Here is a 12,478-nt window from a genome sequence, read left to right as displayed (position 1 = left end):
TGTAGCACAAGAGACACAGCCCAATACATTCTTTAGCTTAATCTAAAAGTGTAAAATTTTCAGCACGTTTTTTCAAATTACACAAAATTAAGGAAACCTAACACGCTTATTCCAACTGTCTTCCCTCCCTCTATTGTTTGCGTTGAAGTCAACCCTTACTCCACAGTTCTGCATGTTTAATCCCACATTCCCTGCTGCCCTTCAGACATATATCCTCTTTGTATGCTATGTCATTTTGACCTCTCACATATGCTTAACTGTGCTTTCAAAACTCCAATCTCAGAAAACTAAAAGCCCTTAGAATTTCAATTATTCTCCCAAAACAGTTTCCCCTGAGCCTTTATAAATGAACTCTGTCAGTGAGTCACTCTTTCTCTATTTCCTGAACTCCTACTCATTCAACACATTTCCTCTGGGTTTCACCCCCATAACTGCAGCAGCACATCTTCAGCTAAGATCAACAGCAGCATCTGTGTGCAGAACCAAGGGACATTTCTCAGTCCTCATCTCAATTAACCTCTCAGCTACATCCTTGTGTTTCTTACAGGACATTTTCCTAACCTTTAAAGGTCACAGTTTTCAGCCACTCATTTATTCCTCCTCCCTGGCAATTCATTTTCATTCTTTGCAAATGTTTCTACTTCAATACACTCCAAAAATATTAAAATGTACATCAAATATATTTCTCAGTTTTCCTGATTTTCACTCCGTTATGTTCTCAGAGATTCTTATCTATACTAAAGTCCCCAGTGTCTATCCTATGCCAGTTCTCTCTCAATATAAATATTTTCCTAGTTATTAATCATCTCTTTACTCATATACCTAACTTATCACTTTAGAGTTATACCTGATAGCCTGGGTCGTGGAGCAGCAGCTAAAGCAGCCGCCTGTGGCACCAGCATCCCACATGGGCACCATTTTGAGTTTTGGCTGCCCCATTTCTGATCCAAACTCCTGCTATAGCACTTGGGGAATACCATGCCATGAAGATAGCCCAAGTGCTTGGTTTCCACCTGGAGACCTAGAAGATCCTGGCTCCTGGTTTCAGCCTGGTCCAACCCTAGCCTTTGCAGCCATTTGTGGGATGAACCAGTGGATGGAAGATCTCTGTTGTCTCTCACTCTGACTTTCAAATGAATGAGACATTTTTTTTAAAAGGAAGGTATGCTGGATATGTCACAGGAATATTGAGAAGGGTTAAAGGACAGAGATATTCAGATGCAATCAATGCTGCTTTAGTCTATCCTCAAGCCCCAAGTTAACTTTTAAATGACCTTGTGAATTTCTCGGTCCATCACTCTCTTTCTTTCCTAGACCAACACATGCTCACTTCCATCGCCCACAGAATCATAATTTCTACATCAATGGGACTTTTCCATCCCTCAATTTAGGAGCCTCTTGATTTCAGGTTTCAGAATCATTCATAATTTTCTTTCCAGGATCTATTATTCTGGTGTATAACAGGCATTCACAAACTTAAATTAATCATTGAGTGCAAAGACCAGTCCTTCCTAAACTATACTCTAGGGTTTTAAATGATGTATTAATAAATGATCCCAGAAGGAGTTATTTTGTGATTAAATAAGGTCAGGGAATTTGTTTTAAATCCTGTTCCTGGAGATTCCAGATACACATTTCTAAGTAAGGATGACAGGGAGTCTTAAAATAGAAGACAACTTAATGCTGTTTGATGATTAAATAAATAAGAAAAGGTCTTTGTCTTTTCCTTAAAGACATACATTTGCATTCTTCAAAAGGTTTTCCTTATGTTTTAACAGAGTTTGGATTTTTAAAGATATTTTACTGTTTCTAAAGGTTCATTTAAAAGAATGAGAGAGCAAGCAAGCATTTCCATGTACTGGTTCATTCCCCAAATGTGTAGAATGGCTGGTGACATCAAAATTGAGAGTCAGAGACTCAAAGCTGGTCTCCCATAGTGGTGGTAAGGATGCCAATTACTGAGCAGTCACCACTGACGCCCTGGGTCAGCCTTAGCAGCAGGTCAGGGCTGGATTCAAACTCATGCACCCCAGTGTGGGACACGGGCAACTTTACTGCTGGGCTGGACACCTGCCCCTTTACTTTATATTCTACTGCATTGGGGTCAACAACACAGGAATTAAAGAATCAACAAGGACCCGGTGTGGTAGCTTTGTGGAAAGTCCTCACGTTGAACGTGCCAGGATCCCATATGGGTGCCGGTTCTAATCCCAGCAGCCCCGCTTCCCAGCCAGGTCCCTGCGTGTGGCCTGGGAAAGCAATTGAGGACGGCCCAAAGCCTTGGGATTCTGCACCTGCATGTGAGACCCGGAAGAGGCTCCATGACTCCTGGCTTTGGATCAGCCCAGCTCTGGTTGTTGTGATCACTTGGGAATGAATCAATGGAAAGAAGATCTTCTCTGTCTCTCCTCTCTGTATATCTAACTTTCCAATAAAAATAAATCTTTAAAGAAAATGAAGAACCAACAAGCATGGTACTTTCTCTTTGTCCACTATCATCCCTGATGCTAAAACACAGATGCCAATTCCTTCAATGTAACTTTGATGATTCTTAGTGGAGACAAAATTTTCACTACTACAGCATTGCTATACTACCAAATGCATCAAATCTGAGAAATCCTCTTGACTTTTCTTGTCTCACAAAGTTTCTTAATTTGGGGAATAGAGGGGCATATGGAAACACATAGAAGAGCTGTGTGAGTACGGGCTCAGTCAATTCATTATTTCATTTGCTTCTGTTCTTTCCAAAGTGTTCTCATAAAGATCATATTGTCACCTGTGCAGCAAATTCACCCCAAACAGCAGGTACCTTGAATTATAAAGCTATAAATATCTCCAAGACAGAATTTTCACTTGAATTCAGCTTGAAAACCTCCCCACTTCACTCTCAGAATATGTTGTCTGGTAGAGTCTGGATACAATGTAGTCAGCACTACAGACTCCAACCACAGCAGCCGTTCTCTTCTGAATGGTTTTTATGCTGGGTGTTCTTTAACGGGTGACACAGAAGAACCCCCTAATTTGCCAAATAGAAAGCCCCAACATATGCCGTGACAAACAACATTATGCAACCACTGAGCACCTCTCCTGGTGCTCAGCGCTCTGCCGAGAACAACAAGAAAGTAAAGTGACTCATAAGCTTGTGTGCTCTTTCTCCACCCCAGTAATTTGGGACAAGTGTGGGGACGTTACAAGTTGTTAATGTGCAGCCCAAAATGACAGGCAAGAGAAGTTACTAAGCAACATTACGCACTTGCATTTTTCTAATCTTTAAAAGCTGAATAAGGCTGAGATAGAAAGGTAGAGGGAAAAGCAATGTGGGAGTCATGTTTGTGAGTGAATGGAGCTGTCTTGCTCGGTATTTCGAACCTTCTGAATCATCATGGCTCACCTATGTCTTGGTTTTCAGGATTACTTCAGGTGGATAATTCTCAGGGATTCTCTGCCACCTTTGATATTCACAATCAACCACATAGACCAGGTTGACAAGACAGGCAAAGGATTCTGATGAGGGTAGATGTGGTCCTTACTAGTCTTGAAACCAATGCTTTCCAGTACAGATAGGCCCTCTACCTTCTTTATTTGACTCAGCACGCTAAGACAGCCCCAGTGGCAGGTATTGCTGTATTTGCTCCTTTGTACTCCATAGAAATATGATCTCTGGGTCCTGAAGCACCTGTGTGCTATCCATCCTCTTCCTTCACCCACTCACATAGACTGGCCCCTGAGGCCAAAACAGCAAACGGACACAAGGAGATGGTTTTGCAATCTCTATATAATTATGACTAAGGCAGAATTAAAGGAGAGAGACATGGGGAGATCCTCCATCTGCTAGTTCACTCCCCAAATGGCTTCAACAGCTAGGACTTGAGCAGGTTTTGTTCTGGGACTGCCATGTGAGCTGCAGGGACTTAATGTGTTTGGATCATCTTCCACTGCTATAACAGGCACATTGGCAGGGAGCAGGGTCAGAGTCAGAGCAGCTGGCATTAGAATGGGCATGCCAATATTGGCTGCCAGCTTCCAAGATGGGGACGTGACCCACTGCACGACCACCCCTGCCCATAAAAGCATCTTATAAGCTTCTAAAAAGAGGTTACCTAAAACCTACAAAACACACACTTGACAAGACATGACAAGTGAAAAATTCTCAGGCCATATTCCTCCTTTTCATTAAGGGAAGAGCAAAGGAAGTATTTGGTCAATAGCCAAGAAAGAAACACTACGTTATATTCTCCATCTCAGCAAAACAAGCAACTAAGTTAGCCACAAACTCCTCTTCTCTGTCTTTGTCAAGGACTGAAGCCTGCTTTCACACAGTACCCTGCATGTCACTGGAAGGGAGATGAGCTAGGTAAACACAGCTTTCCACCCACCCAGGGGAGGGCTTCTCCAGCGTGCTTGGGTGCTTGGCTACAAACCAGGGAACAAGCATGGGGAACACAACAGAACCTCCTTTGGTATACCACATGAATGACAAGATTGTGCATCAAGAATGAAAGAGAAGGAAAAACAAAACCTCATTGCTTCAAAGTAAGTAGAAAGGAATTAAAGTTTGTAAGGATTGGGGAAGTTAAACCCTGCCATTTACATACGTTCATGGCTTCCTCTGTTTTGTAACTCAATAAAAATATTTGGCCAAAATATTAAGGAATGATAATATAGGGGATATCAGTGCATGGTGGGGGCCAGGAAAGTTAGGAAGACTGGGAGGGAAAAAATCCTTTAGCTTACGGAACCATGTCAAAAAAATAAAAGTTATATTTGAAAAAAAAAAAAGGAATTTATCCTACACAGAGAGTTGTTATTGTAATATCAAAGTAATTTTATGGGCTTTATGAAATATTTGTATTTAAAAACTAAAATAAATACTTTAAAATTAATTAGAATGCACTGGGCCTAGTGTCATGGCTCAGTGCTTAAATATTTGCTTTGTAAACTCCAGGATCCCATAAGGGCTCAGTTCATGGCCTGGATGCACCACTTCCTATCAGTTCCCAGATTGTAGCCTAGGAAAGCAGCAGAGGTTGTCCCAAAGCTTTGGGACCCTGCACCTATGTAGGAGACAAGGAGGAAAGTCCTGGTTCCTGGTTTCGGATCAGCTCAGGTCCAGCCTTTGCAACCACTTGGGAAGTGAGCCAATGGGCAGAAGCTCTTTCTCTCTGTAAATAAGCCTTTCCAATGAAAATAAAACAAATCTTTTTTTAAAAAAATATTTAGAATGCATTATGTATTGTTAAGACTCCTGAAACAACATTACAACCAAATCAAAAAGTACTAAGGCGCCAATGAGTATTTTTTGAGTGTTGGGTAATATGTATTCAGTTATTTATATGAGATATATAGCATATTTTATATATATATATGATTACACCATGAATCTTTATGAAATGGAGTCCATTTTTATTTATCTCTGTTTCTTCAAGAAGAAATCTAACGCTTAAAATTCCAGTTACTTGATCATGATCATCTAAGCACCGACACGCAGGCAGTTTGAGTGTACGGAGTAAGTTATAACCTTGTAATAGCGGCCCTGAGATGAGAATGCAAAGTTCAAATCGGCTTCTTTGCATATCGAGGAATCACATGTGGGATAATCTCTTCACTCCTTGCCCACGACTCCATCTCATCGTGAGCTGTTCAAGCACCATAGAACCTGGAAGTAAAAGCAGGTAGAGAGGAAGGGCCAGCTGCTGCCCCCGTCACCTTGAACTGAGTTACCCTGCGGAAGGGAGCCTGAAGTCGTCCCTAAACTACCACACTTCTCCCTTCATTCTCTCCTTGCCTGATGACTGATTGCCCATACGGATTGAAAAGGGTAACAGAGTGACTGGACCAAATTCCTTTTTTTTTTTTTTTTTTTAATATATTTGGAAACCCTTATGTGATTTCAAGTTCAGATAGCACATATTAAATAATAGTTAAATAACTAATGGAAAGTAATTAAGACAATTTAAAAGGTAGAATTCACATTGTCATAAGTTGAAAATGCTTTTTAAAAATATTTATTTGACTTAGAAAATAGAGTTAAAAGAAAGAGAGAGAAAGAGACAGGGACCTTCCTCCCACCTGTTTCTTGAGTTCCCCGAAGGCTCACACTGGCTGCTCAGAGCTGGGCTGCTCTGAAGCCAGGGACCTGGAGAGCTTCTTCCAGGTCTCCCACATTGTTACAGGGGCCCAATGTCTTGGGCCAATCTCCGGTGTTTTCTCAGGCCATAAGGAGGGAGCTGGATGAGAAGTGGAGCAGCTAACAGAGGATTAACCTGTACATCATGGTGTAGGCCCCTGAATATAGTGTGTGTGTGATGTGTTGTGTGCGTGTGTGTAAGTGTTATCAAGGGGGTTGACATTCTCCCCATTAACCATTATTTCTTGCTTCTCTGGTGATACGGAGATATTAAATATCTGCTTGCATAAGTCACTATTTGTCAGCCATGACTAAATTAACATCCTATTTAGATATCTTTCCTTAAGGACATAAGAGTTTCAGGAACAATCAGAAAGCACCATTTCATAACACTATGAACAAGTTTCTTTCTAAAACAAGAAAATAACTTTGATGAACAACTTATCCTAATTTTTTTTACCTTTAGAGAAAATAAACACTCATAACTTCACACAAGAAATTAGATAACATAAAAAATTTTCAATTTGTGATCTGAAATATATCATATATGATATCCCAAAATATTGCTCCTTGCATTATCAATATGTGTTGCTCTGTGCAGTAGTAAATGTGTTTTGAGTGATCATAAACAAACCTTGAATTCTACTTATTGAAACACACACACTCTCTGGCTCAGACCTTACAGTTTGCATGTGTGAGACAAGCCTCTACCCTTTTGGTTCAGGGCCTTGTGCTGTGGAGGTAAGACTACAATACTCTGGGGGATGGATTGAGAATCTTGAACTCATTTTATTAGAAGAAGTGTTCATGGAACTTTGAGATTATTTTATACATAAAGCTAACGATGAAAGTTTCCTATCAGGAGTGTTCAGGAAGAAGCTCAGTGCAGCCACTGAGAAGGCTATGAGGTATAGGGTTAAACTCCAAAGGGGACCCTGAAAGGTCTCAGCGTAGAGTGAAAACCCTAAGGGACCACAGTGCACACCAGGTGAGGCACACCAGTGACAGTGAGGATCAAGAGATTGGAGTGTCAACACATGAATAACAGAGACACAAGCAGCAGTCAATAGAGGAGGTGCGAAACAGCATGAACTCTAAAGGATTATAATAACCCAGTGGTAGGTAGTAACAGTCTCTGGATTGTGTAGTTAAAGGCATGTCTTTTAGGGTCAGGAATTGCTGGTTTAAATCCCATCTCCATTCTTAACCCCTTGTAACCACAGACAAGTGACTCAATTCTGCCATTGTTCAGTTTGTTCTTTCATAACATGGGACTAAGATAACCATAGGATTGTCCCATAAGGGTATTGTGAAGACTAAATATGTATGACAGTTACAAAAGTGTCTGGCATGTAGTAAGAGCTCAAAGGAAGTGACTGTCATCACTTCAAAACTATAAAAGAAAACAGCCAATGGGTAAAGGGATCATTTCAGCACCACATTGTATCATCAAGGCTCAAAACCAACTCTGTTACCAACCCCAACCTGAGCTGTCGCAAACACTAAGATAATGATTCAAGGCTAATGACTTGGACAGATGTGCAGCGCTCCACCAGCCTCCCACACTTGGTCCAGGAGCGTGCACTCCACCTAAGGAATGTGATCATTGATTATTCTGATCTTGCAAGGAAGAGCACTTGGGATCGTGGCATCCTTTATGATCAGTGTCCTGCCAATCCAAAATAATGGGTCAAGGTCATGGTACTTCCAATGTACAATGCTCTACAAATTCCCTGTTAAAAGGCAAATCCGTTATTTCAAATTGTTGACTCACATAGTACTTTAAAAAGAATTTCAGCTGTTTAAATTTAGCATGCTGAGAAATACCAATCTTAAAATATTGTTTGGCTGTATGCCCATAACATTTACATTTTATCCCTTGTTAGTGTTTGTCTTTTGTGATTAAAAAAGACAAGTTGGGCCCAGCGGCGTGGCCTAGCGGTTAAAAGTCCTCGCCTTGAACGCCCCGGGATCCCATATGGGCACCGTTCTAATCCCGGCAGCTCCACTTCCCATCCAGCTCCCTGCTTGTGGCCTGGGAAAGCAGTCGAGGACAGCCCAAAGCTTTGGGATCCTGCGCCCACGTGGGAGACCTGGAAGAGGTTCCAGGTTCCCGGCTTCGGATAGGCGCGCAGTACCGGCCATGGCGGTCACTTGGGGAGTGAATCATTGGACGGAAGATCTTCCTCTCTGTCTCTCCTCCTCTATATATATTTGACTTTGTAATAATAAATAAATAAATCTTTTAAAAAAAAAGACAAGTGACATTAATTGTAGTAGCCACTGTAACACTGCACATTCTACCTAAATGAATTATTTTGTTTTAATTCCCGTTAGTTTAAGATGGCCTTACGTTTCCTGGCAATTTTTCAGAAGATGATTATGCAAGAACCCGGGATGTTTCCATGCAATCTTTTACCTCCACCTTTCTCCCACACTTCTCTTTGAATCACCATTTTTCTCTCTCTTGAAAAAAATTATGTGAAGGAGATTATCTCAAGTCAAGAATAATCTAATTTTCCCAATTGCACCTTACAACTATTTCAAGAGATGTTACTCAAGTCTGAGGTTTTTTCCAGGACCTTAAACGTTTGCACTTCACAAACACCTTGAAGGATTTGAGTGTCCCTTAAACACGGACATAATTTGATACCACTCCTGTTCCATGTCATTCTCTCATTTTCTTTCTATCTCTCTGTGTTGCTGGGTCTTCCAACTTCCCTTCTCCCATATTAACTCCTATTGGTAAGAGCCCGGTTTCATTTGAACAATCGATCGAGGCAGAGCAGAGCCTGAGATAGGAGTGTTCAGTGCACACGCATTTGGATCTGCCATTAATTTAGGCTCCAGTGAAGGTAGATCCAATCTTGGGTATCATTGGATTAGGCACATCTCTGATAACTGGTCTTAATGTCCTGAAGCGCTCACCACCCACAGCCCCCACTCTTTGATAAACTCTGGCTTCATGCATAATGGAGGGCCACTGCAATAAACAAGCAGCAAAGCAATTAAGACTTGGTCTCCCTGGGAGGCAATCCTGACCAGCATTTACTAAATACGCTGCTTCCAGCACCTTGCTTATTACCTCTGAGATTTTTTTTTTTTCTAAATGGCAAACAAAAACAAAAATCAAAAACAAAAAACAAAAACAAAACTCATCACTCTCCTATGCCTCTTTGTAAGGCAGCGTGTTCTGCAAAGCTCACAGCAACGGCCATCTTCTGTCTTTCATTATGTGACAGGTAATGTCATGCATGGAAATCATTCAGAGCGCTGAACCTACTTGATAGTCAACAGCTCGGGGCAACCAAGGGCATGGCACGCTCTGTTGAGGTCAGCTTCTGTGACAGTGTTTTGCAGGAGACAGAAATTATGTAGATAAGAGAGAGAGAAGCTTCTTTGTGGGTGGTTTTTTTGGGAGTTTCTGCGGGCCAGATGCTCCTGGAGTGGCGGACTGACTCCCAGGGGACTGCTGCCACCGTAGCACGCACACATAAACACAACTCAGGCTCCGTCTAGTTCATACAGCTTCCCAGCAAACCTTACCAATGCTTAACCCTCAAACTTGCTTTTAAACAAAATAGATTATGAAAACCTTCTCCCCGGGCATTGTATTTGTTGATCAGTAAGATAAGAAAAGTACGGAGCAAAACCATTGTCAGAACCAAACTCCACTAAGTGCCTTCCTGTCTTTTAAGGGATGTTTAGTAGAGTCCCATCAGAAACCTCAGCCTGATTTTTTTTTTTAGTTTCAGCTACTCAATCTATTCCAGTGGTTCAGGGAACTCCTTGCAAACCAGTGCCTGTCTTTATATAGCTGTTTCCTTTTTTACTGCTGTCTAAAGTTTTAAATATCCCTCATACATGCACTATGATAACAAATATAGTCCCAAGATTATATTTTGCTCAGTGATTCACAAGGCCACGTGAGGAGTTTATGTACAAATTAGGCATGTGCCACGGATTGCCTCTAGCAAACTGGGTACTCCAATAATTCCAAAAACATGAAGTAAGCCTTTCTAGCCTCTGAATCTCAAGATGAGTAGCCAATTGGTCAAAACAACTCAAATCACGTCTTAGCTAGGCTTTATTATTATTATTATTATTATTTTTTTACCAAAATAATGACCATCAGGTGGATTAGAGAAAGAGTAATAGCATTGGTGAAGCTGAAGGAACCTGGTAAGGGTGACTCTTGCTTTTCTCTTTTTTATGATGGAGAAATTCAGAATCCTCTGCCTCTGCCAACAGTTGCTCCAACCATTTTGATTGCTCTTCATCCTATAGAATTAATGCTCGCACATCTAGGTCCAGTTTTAGGTAACTTACTCTTTAAAAAATATTCCTCCTCAGGCAAAAATATAGTAGTAGTAATTTTTCCATCCCCTAAGTCCAACTAAGTCCAACAATTGCATGCAACACATCTTCCGCATGTCCAGCTCCTTTCTTTTCTTCTTTTTTCTCTATTCCCACGTCTCCCCAGCCCCCATTGTAAATATCTGTTCTGCTCAAGGACCTGCCTAGATATCTCACCATGTTTAGATTATTTCTGGCTTCTTTTCTCCATTATATCTTTAGTATTCTGTCTGCATTTAAATTTCATCGGGCATTTGCTTAACAATGGGCTGGCACTGGCTGGCCGGCCTTTCTTTTCTTTTTCTTTCGTTTTTCTTTTCTTTTCTTTCTTTTCTTCTTTTTTTCTTTTCTTTTTCTTTCTTTTTTTTTTTTTTTTTAGAGTTGGTTACCTGCAATTTGAGCAACCGGTCGAAGTGGTTTTTCAAAAAGTTTCCTAAACCTTAACTATTCTGAAAGTGAACACAGCGGCGACACTTACAGTTCTCTCTTTGGAGACATGAAGGTGAAAATTTAGCCCCTTTGAAATCCTACCAAAAAACTGGCGTGAGAAACTGGGGCCCAGGAGGTGTTAGGACGCCCCGGTGCCATGGTTGGGGCCTGGTCACCTGCCGGCAGCTGGAGCAGCAGGATGGTTTCCCTTTTTCTTCTCATTAGTAATGAGAACCTCAGTGTCTGGCTGCGTGTGCTACCTTTTTCTTATAGACTAGGAAATAAACCTGCAATGAAACTTGCTACGGATTAACCAGATGGCATGGGCAAATCCAAACCAACCCTGGTCTAGATTCCCCGGAGAGCGAGGCAAGGAGCGAGTTTCTGGGAACCAAACCCCAACGCTTTACCCATCCATCCCGAGCCTCGGAGCTCAGCACTCCCATGCCGGAGCATCTCCCAACTAAAGAGCAAGGATCTGGCGGTTCCAACGCCGCCGGAGCGGGAAACCAGTGAGGGCAACCAACCGACCGCGCGCCTGAATCCGGGCACAGAGAGTCCACAGCTCAGCTGCTCAACTTTGCTGCCTCTCCCGCCGGCTTGGCCCTCGCGGCACCCGGGCCGGAACCCTCCTCTCTGCGCGCGGGGGCGCCGGGGTCTGACTCACCGCAGTGTGGTTGGTGCAGGCGGCACGAGCGAGGAAGCCGGTGCCGGGGCCGCGGGCGCAGATCCGGGCTGCCCCAGCTCCCGGGCGCCGCGTCCCCGAGCCCTGGAGCTCCGGGAACTCCGTTCGCAAGCGGCGGCGGCGGCAGCAGCAGCAGCAGCAGCCCCAGCAGCATTCTCCAGCGCACGGCCGCCACCCCTGGCCCCGGGGCGGGAACCGCAGCCTGGGCCCGCAGCCCCTCCGCGACCTACACCTCTCTCAGTCCCCAGCAACTCCAACAGAGGCCGGGGGCACGAGGGCGTGGTGGGCTTCCCGAGCCTGGGCGTCCCTGGTGCCCTAGGCGCTCCGGAGTCGGTCACCGCTTCCCCGAGCGGCGGCCGGCCCAGGTCTGTCCGCAGCCTCCCAAACCCCAGTGGTCATCTCCGAGAGAAAGTAATGATGACTGCTCCGATGGCCCCAGAATTAGGAGCCCTGAGCGAGCAGGCCGGCGGGGAATACCTGTTGTTGGGGAATCGCGCGCGCCTCGGCCGTCCCCCCTGGAGCCCTCGGTGCGCATACAGACGCGGTGGAGACCGCAAATCTGCGCGGCGCGCGTGGTGTGGCGAGGAGGCGGGGACCTGCGCGACTGCAGGCGGCAGCCCAGCCTCTCTCTCTCTCTCTCTCTCTCTGGCCGCCGGGAGTCAGGGCCTCCCCGCTGCGGTCGGACGCGCAGGTGTGAACCTCCGTGACCCAATCTGGGCTGCAATAGGAGTGCTCTGGTCCCCAAGCTCTCTCCAAGAAGAAGCTGAATACCTTGTGTATCTCTCTCTGCTAACTCCGGGCAGCGGCGGATCCTGGATCAGTCAGCACCTGCTTGCCCCATCTCCACTTCTGCCCGTGGTGGCAGTTGCGCACTTTGTGGC

General features: G+C 43.9%; 1 protein-coding gene across 1 annotated transcript in view; it reads right to left on the bottom strand.

Annotated features, from left to right (window-relative positions):
- The window catches only part of DGKB (diacylglycerol kinase beta), a 633,251-nt gene extending 621,033 nt beyond the window's left edge, over positions 1–12,218 (bottom strand). Inside the window, exon 1 of the mRNA XM_036493711.2 lies at positions 12,075–12,218. The gene's annotated coding sequence lies outside the window, so the exon portion shown is untranslated. The remainder of the gene's footprint in view (positions 1–12,074) is intronic.
- Between the last annotated feature and the right edge of the window lie 260 nt (positions 12,219–12,478).

The sequence above is a fragment of the Ochotona princeps genome, chromosome 20, assembly GCF_030435755.1.
Source record: "Ochotona princeps isolate mOchPri1 chromosome 20, mOchPri1.hap1, whole genome shotgun sequence".
In the NCBI taxonomy this organism is placed as follows: domain Eukaryota; kingdom Metazoa; phylum Chordata; class Mammalia; order Lagomorpha; family Ochotonidae; genus Ochotona; species Ochotona princeps.
This window is presented reverse-complemented; position numbering and strand designations above follow the sequence as displayed.